General features: G+C 47.3%; 1 protein-coding gene across 2 annotated transcripts in view; it reads left to right on the forward strand.

Annotated features, from left to right (window-relative positions):
- LOC137430683 (uncharacterized) overlaps positions 1-2,581 on the forward strand; it is a 119,416-nt gene extending 116,835 nt beyond the window's left edge. The window contains exon 6 of one of the 2 annotated variants that reach the window (XM_078781183.1): positions 1,911-2,581. The gene's annotated coding sequence lies outside the window, so the exon portion shown is untranslated. The remainder of the gene's footprint in view (positions 1-1,910) is intronic. The other variant, XM_078781184.1, reaches the window with a different exon arrangement.
- Positions 2,582-9,137: the final 6,556 nt, after the last annotated feature.

A 9,137-nucleotide genomic window follows, 5' to 3' on the forward strand; every position in this document is an offset into this window, starting at 1 on the left:
TGTTCACCACCATCTCTTATCTTCCCCCATCCAAAACCTTGATCTTTTCTACCCCCGCTAATTTCACCCCAAATCCACTTTTTTTGAAATACCAACTTCTGTCCTGGAAGTCCTTGGTGTCCTTGTGTTTTATACTTCTCCCACCCCCCCCCCCCCGCCCCCCATCCCTCTCCTCCTCCCCCCAAGCCCTCTCCCTCCCACACATCTCCCTGCTCTCAAATGTTGTGTTTGTGTGCTTCCCCTTCTCTCCCCATCTTGTCTTCCGCTCCCTCTTTTTATATATTTTGTTTGTCTGGTTGATTTGTTTGTGAAATAAATGTTAGCTCTTTCACGAGCCTCGATTCAGTATTCAAAAAAAATAATAATAATAATAAATTAAGATCAAATAGCTGTATGTTGAAATATGTTGAAAAAGTCAAAACTTTACATGGGGTGTACTTACTTTTTCACATGACTGTATAGAGAGCACACAACAAAATATACTACTGTACAAATACACTTCTTAAAGTTCTTTTCATTTCACATTCTATTTAACATTCCTGATGTCATTATATCTCCTGATGTTATTATATTAGTTTCTAGTCAAGGAAGGTTCTCACCAACATGTCATATCATTGCTGCCTGATTTTAGCCAATGTTGGTTTCTGGCAGTCGGGATAAGTACGGCGGTGTTCAGACACGACCTGAAGTAAGAATTGGAGTTGCTCCTCATCCTTGGTAAGGAGCCGGTTGTAACTTTTCATGAGGGCCACACCTCATTCAGCGTGGTCATTTACGACCTTCAACTTCCTGATCTGTTCCACAGCAGCTCTGTGGCCTTCATGGTCATCCCATGTGCTTGGATCCACATTTAAAAAGTCTGACGAGATTTTCAACTTTTCGAGTAATGGTTTTGTGTGTGGTGACACAAATTCTTCAATTCCCTTCTCGCTTAAGGCTTTCATGTCAGGCCGTGGCATCTTTGATGGTTCTTCATCTAATGGACGCTCGCCTTTCAGTGCTTCCACCATCAGTTATTTAGTATCGATAGGCACTTGTTTATCGAAGAAGGCCAACCCCACCAGCTCTTCTGACAAGTACCACAGACGGTTCCTCAACTTCTCACTGGTGGCTGTTGAGATTGTACGACTTGCAGTCTTGTGAGAGATCAAGGTCTTCATCAGCAGCAGATCATTCATTGGAGCTTCAGCTGCACTTGGAGCTTTCATGCAGGCTTGCAAATGCACTTCGGAAACAAACAGACAAATTTCTCGTCGGCCATTCCTCTCTCGTGCCGTCAGCTTGAACTGTTGGTGGAAAAGCCAGATTTTGAGACTGTAGATGGCCTTCGACATCCATCTTGCATGGTGAATCGCACCAGGAGCACGGAAATGAATGCCACGAGCAGGAACTCCTCCAAGAAACAAAATGGTCAGTTCCAGAAGTTCTTTATAATCATCCCGTGGCTGATTGAGGTCAAGCTGCTTCTTTGCAAAATCGATAACTTTATCAGTCACAGGGAAAATGCGGTCTTTGACAGATTCATCAGTTTTTAGTGTTACGTGACCTCAATCACATGGCCTATAGGGGGAAATGTTCAAGGGTGCTGGACTACCTCTAAATATTTATGAATTTAGCTGACATGTGGCCTGGTTTGTTTTTAGGGCAAATGGACCAGTTGTAGATGGTGAGAGCTTAACATTTCAAACTTTCAAAAGTAAGGGCCACCCATATATATATATATATATATATCTGCTTGTGTTATTGAATTTGATTTTACAACCTAGTAAATAATGATAGCATGTCAACACAGAAAGTTATGGTATGCACACTAACCTTGCCTTTTTTCTTCTCTTCCCCTTTTCTGACCACCAACCTCACCTTTTTGATTACCTTTTATTCTTTCAACCTTCGTTGCCCTCATTTCCCAGCCCTCTCCTGGCCTTTTTGCTTCTTCTGGTTTCACTCCTCCACCAGTGATGCCCTATCTGACAGGGGAGAGCGAAACAGAGAGCGATGAACTTTCGCGCTTCATTGGCATAGTCTATGATGGCCAGATGGCGAAGCTCACATCTGACATTCCGTTGAGCAAAGACACCGTACCTGAGATCTGCTCTCGTCTGCTCTCCAGAGCTGGAATTATAGGATAAAATTCAAATGCTCCTTAAACTGCTTGTAGTTTAAAAACTTTGCATGTCAACATATTGGAAGTGCAGACGTGTCTTCTTCCCTCTTATACATTGACATATTTTCATTTTCTCAAATATAATTATCATGTGCTTAAATCATGCAATTATATATACAGCATGATTAAACAAAATACAAAATAAATAGCTCGGTTCATTACTCGGACTTGCAAGTTGCCCTCATGGGATTCTAAGCGGGGTAGCGATGGAAGGGCAAAAATGCAAATGGCGTCTTCTGTCATCGAACGGTCAAGCTGGGAGCAACAATTCACATTTATTTCCACATTGGTGTAATTTAAATGCTCTAATGGTGGTGAGGTGCTCATATGAAACTGTTTGCTCAGTATATGATGCTTTTTGATGCCAAAGATCCGTAATAAAGATTTGTATTGGTGTCAAAGCCAATGACCAATTGCAAATTAATAGGATTTCTCAAAAGAAATCCATTCTTACACTGTTGTTCATTTAGTTGTTTACTTTCAACAGAATACATTCCGTTCTGTTAGACAACAACCCATTAAGGTGAGGTGGTTGGTGCAGAATAGATTAAGGAACTTTAAAACAGGAGGCCATTTGGTCCATCATTCCTGCACTAGATCAGCACAGCAGGAATTAAATCAATCAGTTTAACCATTTCTGGGAGAAGGATGATAGGTATTGTCATGTTCCTCACGATTTAAAAACGGACCAAGCAAACAGATTAACCGAGCAAGCTTTAACTCCAAAGGCGTTCAGTTCAAATATGGCAGAGTTCATACATATGGGGAGGGAGGAGGATAACGAGGGTGGGGAGGATGCTGAAGTTCCTTAACTCACGGTTCCGACGGCATCCCTCAAAGCTGTGGAGATTAAATCAAGCGAACGCCAAATTAAATGTACAAAAAGAAACACTTTTATTTTACGGAACCCGAGAACAATGAACGCGACGATAAATAAATAATGCTCCTAAATATGGATCCCACACACCTCACTTCAAATACAAGACAAAGGAAAGGAGAATAAAATAAAAGGTTGTGTTCTTTCGTGGGGACTTATCTCTGTCTGGTAGTTAGCGTCCGACAGGAATTGTCGGGGATGGTCCGGCTCCGAGTGCAGTCGTCCGACCGCGGCTCCGATGTTGGCAGGGAGTAGGCCTCGTTCCGCCCCCCTTCACGCTCCACCAGACCCGAGTACGCCACTGCACAGCAAGCTTCGCGTCCCCGCGTGATCGTTCGCGAGGTCCGTGCGTGAATGCCGGGTAAGAGAATCGTCGGCGTGCCAACTTCTTTCCAACGTCAAACAAGTGAGGGTCCAAACGGGACGAGGTCCAACACAAGAGAAGGTCCAGCACAAAGGGACAGTCCAATGCAAGAGGGCAAAGGGAAAGAGAAAATGCCGGCGAACGAGAGGTTTTACTCGCCGTCCCGTGACGTCAGCCCTCCTCTCCTCCAACCAGCGCGGCACCCCTTGACCTCTCGAATCTTCCGATCGCGTTGGTGTCCTCTCATTGGCCGAGCGCTTTTTGCCCTTCGTCTCATGCCATCTGTCGGTGACACGTCATTGGTGTCCAATCAGCGTGGCAGGTCCTTTATCCTCCCTACTCTCCAATCGGTGCTGTGGTTGTTGCTTGCCCCCCCCCACCCCCCCCCCGTCAAACACGAGCCTTCCTGGGCGTGTCCATTGCCTGCCTGATCGATGTTTCATCGCCATGGTGTAACACCGCACGGCCGCTTGCTGTCTGCTCTTCCGGTCAGTTTTATCATCTTGTGGCAGAGGGGATTTATTAATGTGTGCGCTAATGGGCCTAGCTAATGTATGTGTGCATTGCCATACGGGACACCGGGATGATTACAGGTTTCACACATGCGGGAAATAGCCTAATCCCTACAACTATTTAACACACATTAATAAATTTACACACATTAAATAAATAACACACATTAATTTAACACATCCTTGTATGATCACAGATATACACTTAATCCGACAAACCGCCTAAACAAACTTATTACAGGTGAGGATTCCCTATCACGACAGACGAAGCACCTACCTATGCAGATATACCTGGATCTAGATATGCCCTCACCCAACCAACATTATAGTATTGTTATGCCAGTCATGTCGGTCAATCGGCTCAGATGCACCGAGCCGGATTGAGGGCCTAATCGCACCTTAACCTAGCTCAATTTTGTTTGTCCAAGTCGATCAAGTGACGCACCGGATTTCCCCTCCTCAACAAACTGCTCATAATTGTGACTTGAGTGGTTTATGACGCTCGATGGGGCGCAAGTTTAAACTTGGACGCTAAACGTCCCGCCAAATTGGTCCTTTATAGGACTTGTAAAACCAAACAATTTTATTGATCGCGCCGACTCGAAAAATGAAATTGAGACCCAGTTCAATGATGATGTGAAGTCCCCACCACGGTTTGGGAATATGGTCTGGGACTCGGCAATATCGTGTTAAGTTCCGGGTCAAAGATAATGGTTCGGCCACCCACATACCTAATGGGAATTTTGTTGGGATGGACCGTGGGGAAGTTTATTATGCAGGTCAGCCTAAAGTATGCCGCAGATGCGGACAACTGGGTCACCTTGTATTTGGTTGCAAAGAACCGTTTTGCTTGCAGTGTGGCCAGTTGGGACATTTGAGGGAGCACTGTACCCCCTCAGGTGTGGTGCGATGGGGCACACCTTCCGCTCCTGCCCGCGAAGCTACGCCAGTGAAAATGAGTGGGGATGGGGGTGTTGCCCCGAGGACAAGAGCTGTAGTGGCTGTGTTGCCTATTTTCCCCTTCCCCACAGCTAACGAGGTGGAATGGAGAGAGAGAAAGAGAGAGAGAAAGAGAGGGAGAAAGAGAGAGAGAAAGAGAGGGAGAAAGAGAGGGAGAAAGAGAGGGAGAAAGAGAGAGAGAAAGAGAGAGAGAAAGAGAGGGAGAAAGAGAGAGAGAAAGAGAGAGAGAAAGAGAGAGAGAGAAAGAGAGAGAGAAAGAGAGAGAGAAAGAGAGAGAGAAAGAGAGAGAGAAAGAGAGAGAGAAAGAAAGAGAAAGAAAGAGAGAGAGAAAGAGAGAGAGAAAGAGAGAGAGAAAGAGAGAGAGAAAGAAAGAGAGAAAGAGAGAAAGAGAAAGAGAGAGAGAGAGAGAGAGAGAGAGAGAGAGAGAGAAAGGACAGAGTGGAGGCGGAGGTCTCCGGGCAGCGGTGGTACTGCGGATGTTGCCCCCTCTCCCCATGGAGCAAGGGGAGAGGAGAGAGGACGGAGCTGTCATTGACACAGGTGTGGTGGCCGCTAAGCCCGCTGAGGGGAGAGAAAGGAGGATGTCGGGATCAATACAGGTGCGGTGGCCGGCCGTTGGGCCCGCTGAGGGGAGAGAGGACAATGACAACTCATCCGGTTATAAGGACGTGGACACAAGTGGCTGGACCACCGTGAAGTGTCAGAGGGGCCGAGGCAAAGAGAAAAGCCCTGCTGAGGAAAAAAAACAAGAAAAAACAAACAAGCCCGATGTACAAGAAACGTACGGAAGATTCTCCCCCTTCCTGTGACGTGAAGGCTTCTGCTGGCTGTTGAGATGACTGTTTCCCTCCCTCCCAAAAAAGCATCAATGGTTGACTGCTTGATGCTCTGCCTCTTTTCCTTATCAAAGTTTGGCACAAAGCACCCCTCCCTTTATAGAAGGCATCGTTTCTCCATATGCAGCTTCAACATGGGGACTGAAAATATGTTTCTTGGCTTCTACTGGACAAAATCAGCTGCAAATTTCAGAAGTAAATCTTTTGTACGTTGAGCTAATATGTTCCAAATTTCAGCAACGTCCATTTCTGCATTCTTGAGTTTTATTTAGAAAACCGTCAAAATCACGGTGGTGTCTGTCCGTCTGTCCAAAATGTGTTGGCGTTCATATCTCAAGGACTATACATTGAAACTAGCTGACACTTGGAAGGTACATCGGCCAATAGGCCTAGTTAATGGCTTTCAAAACAAATTCCACCAAAGCCCTATAGTTTTTGCTTTAAAATTAAATACTGTATATATAAATATATTGTTACAGTTTTGAGATGTGTACAGTAAGGTCAATAAATGTTAAAGGTTTGCCCCCTATAGTTAGTCACACGAGCAACATGTAGGCCCATTTGTAGTATAGTTATGTCTTGGTATATGTGAGAATAGGCTATTTCCTCTGTTAGTTCTGCGTTGTGTAAAGACAGGAGAATAGGCCCTACTTCTGCAAACCATTCTACCTTTGTCGGCGCAATCCATTTTGCTACCCATTGGTTGTTCATTAGTCGAGTTAACACGGGGTAGGCCTAAGAAGGTGGGGGCGGCGTTGAGGGTGGAGCGGCGTCAGGAGCTGACGGTAAGCGCAAGCCGCCAATCAGAGCTCGAGGGTGGTGGCGTCGGCGTTGCGTCAGAGAGCGTGGTGAAAAAGTCTGGTGAGTTCCAGAGGGTTTGAGGGGTGTATCCATAAAGCCCGCTGCATGAAAGCCCTCGAGAGGACTTGCGTAACAGGACTTGCAGAGAGGGGACTTGATGAGAGAACTCGCATTGTACCGCTTGATGAACTTGACCATCGCATGAGAACGCGCGCTAACCAACACCAAGGCATTGAAGAAGAGGAGTTGGTCGTTAAATATTCGCGGGCGCAGCCAGGCGCGTTTATAACGAACTTGCGCATTTTCAGCCAAGCGAGTGAACGAGGCTGAGTAACCGCCATTTGCCGTAAAACCCGTCTCTACCGTTTGCCCCGATATTATCTCCGTCGTTCGAGAGACACGCTACGAGTCCCTGCCTTCGCTTACCTCCATCTTCGCGGACGTGCCGGGGACCGTGGAGAGCTGGACGAGGACCATCCTTGGACGCGCTGGGGAACACCTGCCCGTCTGCAATACCCCGTGTGAGTGTGAGACGGGCCCGTTGTCCCTGGGATAATTAAGACTGTCTAAGCTTGCTCTGTGTCTCTTCGTCCTTGAGCTGTATATACTGTACGTGTAATAAGAATTAAACCAATCTGTTCTTTCTTCTTGATTCGATCGTCTTTGTGGTTTCATCATTGACTAAGCGTGGCACGAATAAGATCGCTTAAATCGGGGTCCATTAATTATAACTGCGTGCATCACGTGAACGCAACCCGCTCGGCGTGTTCCAACCACACGTGGTTCGTGCGAGGTTTGTTTCCTCGCTTCCAGGGCAGCGCGAGTACTTAGGTACGAGCGAGAATTTGGTCCCGAAACCCTATTTGGCACTGTCCGGAAGGGACGTTGCAAGCCCCGGTTCTGCCAGGCCCAGTAAAGACAAGGGGGTTAATTCCCCCTTAATAAGGGGAAGAAGGCCGGCGAGAGAACCGTAACATTTGGTAGTCAGGAGTGGGGATTTGGAACCTGGGACAAAATTTTTAGACGAAATTTTGGACACCAATTTTACATATTGGCCGTAACAATTGGTGTCAGGAGTTTGGGATAGGATTTGAAGTGCGCTTAACGCACTCGAATTACGAGCGACCGAGATTTAGTTTTTAAGATCCAAAAATTAAATTCGTGCCATGGCTAGTCAAGGCGATCGAATGCCGGTGGGGGTAGAAGAGGAGGTAGATAACGAGGAATTAATGACCCAGGACCCCCGGGAAGAATTGGGAGAAGAGAACATTGATGAGGGGCCGGCAGCAGGGGTAGAAAATGGCGGCGCCTCGCACGTGGCGGCGAGTGCCGAGCCCGCGGTGCCAGGGGACTTCCAATTATTTATGGCACAAATGAGGGTCTATATGATAAAGTCGGAGCATAAAATGGATGCTCAAAGTAATCAAATGAAAATGGAGGGGGACAAATCAAGAGCAGAAATGAGAGAAATAAAAGACGGGTTAACTGGGCTGGAAAACAAAATGGGTGGCCGATTGAAAGAATTGGGGGACAAATCCACCCGGGAATTGGAAGAGGTGAAAAATGAATTGGAAAGCAAAATGGGTGGCCAATTGGAAGAAATGGGGGACAAATCCACTCGGGAAATGGAAAGATTTATGGCGTCGTCGAAGAAGGACACGAAGAAAGCTGGGAAGGCGCAGGTTGAGCGAGGAAGTCGCATTGGTACGCGACGGGGTAACGCGGTGTGAGGAATGCAGGGAGAGCGGGGTGGAGCAGAGCGCGGCTACATGGACCGAGGGAATAGAAATCGCGACTCGGGGTGTGGAAAAGCCGACGGCCACCGAATTGGAAAATAAAATTTTATGCGCACCGACGGTCGTCGAGCTAGATAAAGAAAAAGAAATAGTTGAAATTGGGGACGAAGAGATGGCAGAGTTAGAGATTAAATCGAGGGAAGTGATGGAATGTACTCAAAGTCTGCATTTGCACCGTGATGTCGGGCTTGCTAACCCCAATGAAAGTTTGCAGGTGGTGCTGCCGGAGAAGAAGGTCCCTAAGGTGAGCAGGAATGTGTATGGCGGGAAAAGGTTTTTGGCGCGCTTGGGATCGAGACGGAGCCCGGGCGCTCGTGGAAGGTCCTTTGTACGGTGTAAGAGAGCAAATGGCGCGCGTGTGAGAAAGAAGTGTGCACCAGAGCGTGAGTGTGTGAGAGAGAAGTGTGCGCCGGAGCACGAGTGTGAGTGGGAAATGTCGCGAAGAAGAGGGTGTTACAGAGTGTGCGATGGCCGAGGAGAGCAAGAGAGAATGTACACCAGAGCGTGTGATTGGGTGTGCAACAGGAGAGTGCACACCCATGGGTAAGTAGGCGCTGAATGGGTGTGTACCAGGAGAGTGCACACCCGTGGTTGTTACCGAGTGTGTAACAAAAGTGCGCACGAGGGCGTGCGATGGCCGATTGTTACGGAGTGTGTAACAGAGAAGTGTGCGGTAAGGGAGTGTGTGAAGGAAAAGTGTGTAATGGAGTGTAAGGGAGGCGCTGGAGCGCCGCGGTGTACGAGAGTGGAACGGGTCGCGTGGGGTGAGAACGCAGCCCGAGCATCGACGCAGACAGGGGTAGCGTTTAGCGCGACGTATAGCCGAT

The sequence above is a fragment of the Myxine glutinosa genome, chromosome 7 (assembly GCF_964187855.1).
Source record: "Myxine glutinosa chromosome 7, kmMyxGlut1.1, whole genome shotgun sequence".
NCBI lineage: Eukaryota > Metazoa > Chordata > Myxini > Myxiniformes > Myxinidae > Myxine > Myxine glutinosa.